Here is a 10,833-nt window from a genome sequence, read left to right as displayed (position 1 = left end):
GAGCCGGCCACTGCAAAGATCCACCGAGATCCACCTTGGTTCGCCACCGCATCACGCTCGCCGGTTCGCCCTCGCATCAAGCTCGCCGGTTCGCCGCCGCATCAAGCTTGCCGGTTCGCTGCTCCCCTCCACCATTAGCTATTAGATCCACCATTAGCTTCTCCCCAACAAGAATATCTAAAACCCAGCAAAAATCGAAACCCCCTGATCCCAAAAAACAAAGCCCTTATAAAACCCACAACATTTTCTTCTCCTTTCTGCTTCTGCTTCTTCTTCTGCTACCCTTTTGGCCAAACCTGCCCTTCTCTTCTCTCTCAACTTTCTCTCTGGGCGTTTTTGCCACAACAGAGAAGATATAAAGGAGAAGCCCTTTTTTTTTCACCCGACCCGGCCCATATTCCTCCAGACCCGGACGCAACCCGACCCGGTCCAAGATCCGACCCGGCCCGATCCGGTTCAATTTGGTGGTCTTTGTTGTCAGTGTAGGTTCACCGACAGTGCACGTACACCCTCGACAGTTTTTTCTCCGTTTTTTACTTTTCAATGGGTTCTGGAGACGAAGCTGATGTTCCGAAATTTGAATTATCTGTCAAGAGTTCCGACAATGGGTCATTTGGAGGAACTAAGCTCAATGGGACCAATTTCCGGAAATGGAAGCGAATTATGGCGGCTCATCTTCGAGGCATGCACAAAATGGGGCATGTCACCGGAGTTACTAAGGCGCCTAGTGCAGATGATATTGTTGCCTACACTAAATGGGACGACGATGACGGCCTTGTGATGTCTGTCTTGTGGAAAGCTATGAATGAAGAAATAGTTGATCTGGTGGAGGCATGTGACACTACGCAGGCTATATGGCAAACACTTGAAGATTTATACACTAACGACTCTGATTTCATACAAGTTCATGAGTTAATGTGCACCGCTTTGGCAATACAACAAGATGGGCAACCGGTTGCGCAATATTTCACTAAACTAAAGAATGTCTGGGCTGAAATTGATATGAAACGTCCTTGCATGATCAAGAATCGGGAGGATATTGTTTGGTACCAACGTGAGAAGGAGCTTGAGCGAGTTCACCATTTCCTGAAAGGACTTGATGCCAAACATAATAATGCCAAAGGAGAATTACTCCGACAGACCGAACCTCCTAGCCTCATTGCCGCTTTCACATATATTCGGAAGGATGAATCTCATCACGAGAGTCTTCATCAGACACAAGTTGAAATTTCCAGCCTTACTGTTCGTGCTCGCTTTCCTGCCTCACCCCTTCAGCGGGTCCCTCCAGCTCCACTTCATCAACAAGGACCACCACCAGGCTTCGGGCATCAGCCCCGCCCTCCTTGCTCTTACTGTCATAGTACTACCCATGCTCGTGCGACCTGTTGGAAGCTGTATCCACACCTTCGGCCTAAGAGACCAAGTTCTCGCCCCCCAGCAAAAGCAGCTATTCAAATCGTCCAGGATCCCGATCTCTATGGTGTGGTTGGACATGATCATCATACCGCAGGAGGGGCAGTACCTACCGCTTCTATAGCTGGTCGTGGCAAAATTGGTATGGCTTTATATATTTCTACCTTTGTCGGTTTTGATACTTGAATTATTGATTCGGGTGCCTCTGATCATATGACTTATGACAAATCTTATTTTACTGTATTGTCTCCTCCACCAGTACCCTATGTTACTAATGCTAATGGTGAGGCATTCCCCGTATTATGGAAAGGGTCAGTTCGTATTACTCCCACCATAGAGCTTCACAATGTTCTATATGTACCTGCTTTATCTCACCATTTGGTATCTGTCCCACAATTGAACGCTGATGCTAAGTGTTCTGTGACATTTTTTCCTATGTATGTGATCTTTCAGGATCTTCTCACCGGGGAGTTCATTGGTCGGGGGTATCTGAGGGGCAGGTTGTTTCATCTGAATCAGACATATGCGGGGGAGAAACCAGGAGCACAGTCTCGGACCGCTTTAATCTCCACTTCTGACAAGCTAAGTGAAGTTTGGTTATGACATCGTCGCTTAGGGCATCTATCTTTTAGTATTATGAAAAAATCCATGCATACTTTGTTTTTCAGTGTGGATGAGTCTTCTTTACGTTGTGAGACATGTGTTTTGGGAAAGAGTCATCGGTCTACTTATTCTCCTAGTACTTCTAATAAACGTACTTTTCTTTTTGAATTAATTCATTCTGATGTTTGGGGTCCTTCCAAAGAGTCTACTGTGTCCGGGATGCGGTATTATGTCTCATTTATTGATGATTGCACCCGTCTTTCATGGGTTGTTCTCCTCAAAACTAAAAATGAGGTTTTCCCAGCTTTTCAGGCCTTCTATAACAATGTCCAAACAAATATCATACCACAATTAAAATTCTTCGTTCTGATAATGGGGGGGGGGGGGAATATGTGAATCATGTCTTTCAGGAGTTCTTTACCACACATAGAATTGTTCATCAAACCACGTGTCCTTACACACCTGAGTAAAATGGAGTTTCTGAAAGAAAAAACCGTCATTTACTTGATATGGCTCGGTGTCTTCTTTTTAGTGCCCATATGCCTTCGTCCCTTTGGGGTGATGTTGTCATAACTTCTGCCCACCTCATTAATCGTCTTCCCTCTCGGGTCCTTCAGGGAAAGGTTCTATATGAGGTGCTTGCATCTCATGTCTCCTTACCCTCTTTTCATAATCTTCCTGCTCGTGTTTTCGGTTGTGTTGCTTTTGTCCATCTTCCAAAACACCAGCGGTCTAAGTTGGATGTCCGGGCCGTTAAATGTGTCTTTGTTGGGTATGGAGGACATCAGAAAGGATACCGGTGCTACCATCCACCTACTAGGAAGTACTATGTCTCTATGGATGTTACTTTCTTTGAGGACATGAGATATTTTTCCTCTTCCGATACTGCTCTTCAGGGGGAGAATTCGTATTTTGAAGAGCTGTATTATGGGAAGGGGGAGACAAATACGCCAGTAGGTATGGTGACAAGTTCAGGCTCAATTGAGATTATCAAAATATCAGCTACACAAGCACCATCCGATAATTCTGGTGTCATTATTCCAGAGATTCATGAACCAGAAGATGATAACACAACTGCCCCTCTTGTCCCCGATACTACTATTACACCTGACCAATGCTCTCCTGGTACGGAAGATCACTCATATGAGGTTAGTCATTCTACTAGGACTAATACTAGTGAGGCTAACAGTCGAGAATATGTCTTACCAAATAGGTCTACTCGGGGTCAGCCAACAAAAAAATATGAACCTACCCTTCAGGCTAAAGCTAAGTATCATGTGGCAAATTTTATGTCTACCAAAAGATTGTCTAAGTCATATGAATCATTTGTGAATCAAATATCTACTGTATCAGTGCCTAACAAAGTACAAGATGCATTGGGAGATCCAAAATGGAGGAAAGCAATGGAGGAAGAAATGGAAGCATTACAAAAGAACAATACTTGGGAACTTGTATCTCCACCACATGGCAAGAAGACTGTAGGATGTCATTGGGTGTTTACAGTGAAGCATAATCCAGATGGATCAGTGAGCCGGTATAAAGCACGCCTAGTAGCAAAGGGGTTCACCCAGACATATGGCATAGACTATGATGAGACATTTGCACCTGTTGCAAAGATAAACACTATTCGGGTATTACTTTCTTGTGCTGCTAACTTAAACTGGCAACTTAGACAGTTTGATGTTAAGAATGCATTCCTCCATGGAGAACTTACAGAAGAAGTGTACATGGATCTTCCACCTGGATATGTGTCCGCTTCTCCAAGTAAATTTGTATGCAGATTGAGAAAGTCTTTGTATGGTCTTAAACAGTCACCTCGTGCTTGGTTTGGAAGATTCTCACAATTCATGAGGAAAATTGACTACAGACAGAGTAACTCAGACCACACATTATTTCTCAGACATCAACAAGGAAAGGTAACAGCCCTAATTATATATGTTGATGATATGGTAGTTACTGGGAATGATACTGTTGAGGTGGATAGATTACAGAAACAGCTAGCCACAGAATTTGAGATGAAAGACCTAGGTTCACTCAAGTACTTCTTAGGTATTGAGGTTGCCAGAGAAAGTGATGGTATCTATCTGTGTCAGAGAAAGTACATCCTTGATCTACTAACGGAGACCGGTATGCTGGATTGCACTCCCATTGATACTCCTATTGAGCAGAACCATCGGTTAGCAGAATATCTAGATCAAGTGCCTACTGAAAAACCTCGTTATCAGAGGCTAGTTGGACGCTTGATTTATTTATCACATACGAGACCAGATGTTGCATATGCAGTAAGTGTAGTGAGCCAGTTCATGCATAATCCCAGTGTAGACCACATGGATGCTGTTATGAGGATTTTGAGGTACTTGAAGTCAGCACCTGGAAGAGGAGTAATGTTCTCCAATCATAGTAATATCCTTGAGGTTTGTGGCTTCACAGATGCAGACTGGGCTGGAAATATTACAGATCGGAGATCCACATCAGGGTACTTTACCTTTGTTGGGGGTAATCTTGTTACATGGAAGAGTAAAAAACAAAATGTGGTAGCTCGATCTAGTGCTGAAGCAGAATACAGAGGTATGGCTCAGGGAGTGTGTGAATTATTATGGCTTAAAAATTTGCTACAAGATTTGGGTATTAAGCATGAGCATGCTATGCAGCTGTACTGTGATAACAAGGCAGCTATTGATATTTCACAGAATCCGGTGCAACATGATCGTACAAAACATGTGGAGGTTGATCGTCACTTTATAAAGAAGAAGCTAGACGCGAAGATCATTAGTTTTCCTTTTGTTCATACAGAAGAGCAACTTGCCGATATGCTCACAAAAGGAGTGTCTAAAAAGGCTTTTTATGACGCACTTAGCAAGTTGGACATGGTTGATGTATATGCGACAACTTGAGGGGGAGTGTTAGTGCGTGTTAGTGTAGCATGATTAACTCCATTAACTCCATAAATCACGGGAGTGATTCATGGAGAAAGCACTTGTAATTAGCCTATATATAGGTTAGTTTGATGTTGTATAGAGATATATATTGTGATTAAGGAAAATACTTACCTTATTTCGAGTAGTGATACCATACATGGAAAATTAGGATAACATATAAGCGTATAAAACCTAGATACTGTACATGTATTTATACTTTTATATACAGTATGTTGTCCCAAAAGAAATTTGTGTTTAGAAAGCCAATTAGTCTGAGAACCGAGACCAAAGAGAATGTAGGTGATGATCCAAACAATAAAGTCGATAGCTAAGGGTAGCTGAAAATTAAAATCAATGGATGACACTTATGAATGTGTTAGAAACATGTACCGCTCAATCCAGCTATGTGGACAAGTTGAGTTGCTTGCATTAATAAATAGCAATGCCTCCATCGGCATCAGTGATTATATGAACATACATGGATCCTTTGTCATTCACGTAATTGAGGTGGAGGGATTGACGTACATGGTGGTGGTGTTGATCAGCCGCGGTGGTGGTATGAAAGATGACGGTAATGGTGATTGATGCGGCGGTGGAGACGACAATGCTAGTGGGCGGTGGAGATGAGAACAGTGGGGTGGTCGATCGAAGTGAATATGAAAGTGGCAATTACCGTGGATTGATGGTAGGAGGTGGTGGCCTGGTGGGGAAGAATTTGCCCTAAGAGATCAACTCGTATTCAGAAGCAGCCTCAGATGCGCGTGCCCTAAAATTCGATCCTGTTAATTTTTTTCCAAGAATCTCCGTACCACTACTATAGGAGTCATGAAAAAGGATGAAACGAAATACACACCCATTTTCATTTGATACATCTGTGCCGGAACTCTCACCTGTTCGAGTGTATGTATGGTTTGGTGTAAGACATTTTTGTGACACATAAGAGTGATAAGACCACACTTCATTCTTAGAACGTTATTGGATTCTCATTAGAGCCACAGTAATTTATATTCGGCAGCATAAATTTACAAGAACCAGATCGAAATCGATCACAAGTGAGTCTAAATTTTGATTATCTAGTTCAACTGAGAAAGAAATCCCAGATGCAAAAGGTGAAAGACTACAACGAAAGGAACATACAAGTACTCATGACTCATCAATCATAAAAACTGAGGAGAATTGTGCATGTTGTGGCAGACATACCTTCACTAGGTCTAATGTCTTTCAGATCCTTGGGGGCAATGGCGGAGGTGGGGATGGTGGTGGTGCTGGTGGTGGTGGTCGTTGAGGTTGAGGTGGTGGAGGTGATGAAAATGGCAGTGGCAATGAAGATGATGATGGAGGAGGAGGAGGAGGAGGAGGAGGAGGAGGAGGGATGACCCATCTGAATCTGAAATGTCGTTGTTTATTGAACACAGGAGCAGGCGGCGGAGAAGGAACCCTTTTGGGCAGCATCATATATAGAGAAGCTGCTGCATACCCCTTGTCTCCATCCCTGAAACCCGATACAGCCTCTAGTTCCAGATTCAACACCACTAAAGTAGTCGTGAACAAAAGTGAAACTATCTTCACACTCATCTCAGTTTCAGTTTCTTCAAACGATATTGCTCTGCCTGTTGTTGTAACTAGATCGATCTTCACTATATTGTATTCGATCTGTGGTTCCATATCTTCAAGACCGGTCATATTTGTATTTATGACGAGTAGTTATGAGGATATGTATGTATAAGAATTAGATGGTGACATTGGGAACCAGAGACATATAATTAAGAAATGTGGCCAAATTTCAGTCAGTTCACCTCTCCCAAGGAAAATGAGATGTAAATAAACTATGGACTGATCTACTAAGCATGACTTGTTTTAATTTGCTAAATTTATGTTTGATTTGTAAACTCGTAAACTTGACTTGTATGCTAAGGAAGTTTGTGCATAACCTGAATATTAACTTTCAGCAACATTTTTATGATACAGAAACCACGCACCAGAAGTTCAAGACCTATTTTTTGAATCAAAAAAGGCAAGAAGCTTACGCTACTAATGGTGGGTGAAACTGTGAAAGCCGAGCAAGTTTAAGATCAATAATACCACATTTAGCAGATATGGTGTAACAGCATTCTGATTTTTCAGGATCCCTTTCTGATCATGTTTTTGGGCACCCTTGTTTTTTTAATCCTCAAGCAAAAAGTCTTGGTCCTATCGATCAGCACGCTTAATTACCTCTAGGTCGGACACTCCCCTTACTCATGCATTTTTTTCATGAACCAAGTTATGCACTCTAAAACTAGATATATTTCTATGGCCATGGTAATGGTTTTCAAAATTCGAATGAGACAACCTCAATTCAATACTGGTTACTATGAAAGGAAGACAATACTAGAGTATAGATGGAGTCGAAATACCAGTAGAAACTCTTAGGATACTCATCCTTCATCCTTGCTGCTTCAAAGGAAAAAAACTTGAGCTAGATACCCTTGTATATATATGACTTCTCAGAGAGTCAAACTGTGCGTCTCCTCGCCTCCTCCATTCATATTTCTGTACTCCCATCAATATAATATAAACATCAAATTGCAGGCCATTATTTCTATCTGTATAGTATTGAGTACTCGCCAGCCTAGATAACTAGATTAACTCCGGACACAAATCTTCATATGGAGAGCCATGTGTGCATGAGCTTAATTCACATATTTTTATGCAATGCAATTCCAAGAGAAGAATTTGCATACCTAAGACGGCGGGCATGGCTGATGCCTAAAAGTACTTTAGCTTAAAGTCCTAAATATTACAATAGCAAATAAAAGGGTACTAAGACAAGAAGCTAAATCTTAAAGATTCATTCTATGCCAGTAATATATTCGTTATGAGTCATACTGAAAGAATCATACTTAAGTAATGAAAAATTCTTGAGTTGTAATGCATTTCAAGCTTTGATAATTCTATCGAGTGGCAGTTAGACTTATGGATTCCAAATGTTTATTTTTTGTCAGGTTTAATCATCGACTTATTGGCCATACTCGATCTATCCCTGTACATGTAAGTCCACAGTTCTCCTGGATGGTCTTCTTTTCTTTTTTCATTTAAACATGTAAGAACGCTTTTCTTTTTTATTTAAAGGACGGTTAAGCGAGTTGGAATACCTAATGAGAACTTATGCTGGCAGTTGGTGTCGCCTGTAATGCTAGAAACAAGTACGCTGCCCAAGTTTTTAATAATGATAACCACAAACTCAACTTGTATGGAGATAATGTCGGGGTGAGATTTCTTGTCCTTGTTAGATAGTATATTTGTACCTCAAACTGATCAGTTTTCCAGTTACATGTTTTGAACTCCAAACATGACCGATTAAAGAAACTATATTTACCAAGATTCTGAGCTCGCGGCTTTGGTAAGCAGAAAAGAAAGCAGCACACTGGTCCAATCATTTGATATCAAAAGGTTCATAAACCTATCCAATAGCCTCAAGCATATGCACATTGGGAGGCGAGCTAGTGCAGTGGAGCTATTGCAGAGAAGAGACCTATTGGAGTTACAAGGGAAGATAGAAGCAGTTGGGAAAAGACTTACAGGAATTGTTTTTCAGCTCCAGGGAATTGCAAACACTCAGGTTAATTCATCGACTCTGACAATGGTCTTCTTCTTTGTAGCCGCCACCCACTGACTTATTCTGTATGGAACCCAATCAGCAAAGTGCTATTCCAACTTCCTCAACCTCAGCGCTTCTACAAACGCTTGTGTATGGCATTCATAGCTGAGGACAATTTCAGTGACATTCCTCACTACAAGTTTATTCGTGCAAACTGTGAATGCAAACGTGAGGTTAACACTGTCTTCATCAAGAATTTTTCAAGCTTTTGCAAGCAGACTAAAGAAGCGCAAATATATACTGTCATTCCTTCCTCAAAATTCTGAATATGGTTACATAAGAACTGGTCGATCAAAACATACTTCTCATGCATATTGAAAGTCCTAGCTCTCGATCCCTATCCAATGGGATTTCAGTAAAGTGGTGCCTTAGTTTCGACCTTCTCGGCCGCGCTTAAACCTCTCTGCTTCTCAGTTTGAGAATTTCCATCGACCCGCTTATTAATAATTGTCAATTTTACCATTTTATATGTGTCATTGTCTGACTTGTTGATTGCAATTCCTTACCATGTACTCACCCACACTGAATCCTAATATATATATATAACAAAAAAACCTTAATTTCTCTCATTCTCTCCGCTTCGCTCCAAGTCTCTTTCATTCTCTCCCCATGTTTGGCAAAACCGCAGAATGCTCAGCCCCCCCTCTCCTCAATTTCTCTCACACTCAAAACCCCCAGTAGTTCAGCCATCTCTTCATCTCTTGCAACCACTCGAAACTCGTCATCGACTCTTCCTTGGCCCTCTCTTCATCTCTGTGCACCTTTTTTCTTTCTTTCTTTTTTTTTGGGGATTTCAAGCCCTCCTGATTATGAGTTTGTTTCATGGCATTTGTGGGTTTCGTCCCATGCATTCTGAGGAAATCATTGATGCTTCCGTTTTGAAAATTTATGCTTTTCATTTCGCTGGAAACATGATTTTGTTTGATTTCGGGTGAAAAACCGAAACCGGGTCACGAGTCTCTGAAATCCGGCCCGAAGATGCCCAGCCCAACTAAGCTTTTCCTCTTTAAAATCTTAGACTGGGCCTGGTCTATTTGGGGTCCGGGTTCGGGCCTCGCCCGGCCCAATTCCCGCGGCTACAGTAATAATACACTCCCGCCAAGTTTATAAACCTGTCTCTCTCTCTCTCTCTCTCTCTCTCTCTCTCACACACACATTTCTCTCTGCATTTCTAAGCTCCAATATTCACATTTCTCTCTGCATTTCTAAGCACCAACATTCACATTTCCAATCTTAATCAATAAAGATAAAGATTCAGTCTTTGATTCTTCTAGCTTCATCAGAATCGACGAAACAAGTTTCCAGGTAATTTCACTTTCCTTCTTTTTTCAAATCTTGCTACGGAATTTCAGTGGGGGTTTGATTTTAGTATGCAAATGGGTTTCTGGGTTTGGGTTCTTGTGAAGCTTTATTCTACTCTTCTCTCTCTGCTGTGAACCATTTGGGGTTTTGTTTTTGTGGGCTTTTCGGTTCTTGACTAGTTGTACTTACTTTCTTGCTTGATTACAGAGGATTCGTTTTCTGAGCTCGGTAGATAAATGGTTTCTTTAATAAAGATGATAATAACACCTTGTCAAGTCTCTTCATCATGCATGTTCTTCTGTCATCTTAGCCTATTAGTTCATCAATATTCTCAAGATTTGCAATATTTGTCTGTAAAATCATAAAACGGGATTTAGTTTTTGGGAATATAATGTGGAACTGTTAAGACTACTCAAGGTCTTGATTATATATTTACTAGATGGTCTAGCATTTGATGCTTTACTTCCGCTTTAGGTCAATAGTTGCAAACAATATGGAAGGCGATGGTGGTGGTGATCCAGACTTTCCAGAGTAAGTGCTGACATGGTTGCACATTGTCTGCTACATTTTCAGCCTGCATTTTATCTTTTGTCATATGCCAAGTTGCGGTTTGCTCTTTAACCAAGTGTTCCCGTTAGTTTTGCACCATTACTTGAACTTGAATCTTCGTTACTGACAATTGGGCCACAATTTTATGCAGTACCAGGCAGAGAGCCGTCAGAATTCGTCGTATCACGCAAATCTACAGAAGGACGCCCCGCTCACCTGGCTATGGCTGGGTCTGGAATGAACGTCTATCGCGTTGGATATGGCCAGTACGCTGGGACAGGAGGAGCAGGAGGAGCAGGAGAAACCGTGGAGGAGGAGCAGCACAAGGGCAAGGCCCTCAATTTGGAGGTGAAAACCTTCAGAACCCACCAGCACAGGGGCAAGGCCCTCAACCTGGTGTTGGAAACC

The sequence above is a fragment of the Argentina anserina genome, chromosome 6 (genome assembly GCF_933775445.1).
Source record: "Argentina anserina chromosome 6, drPotAnse1.1, whole genome shotgun sequence".
Classification (NCBI taxonomy): Eukaryota; Viridiplantae; Streptophyta; class Magnoliopsida; order Rosales; family Rosaceae; genus Argentina; species Argentina anserina.
The sequence above is the reverse complement of the archived record's forward strand: the minus strand, read 5'-3'. Positions refer to the sequence as shown.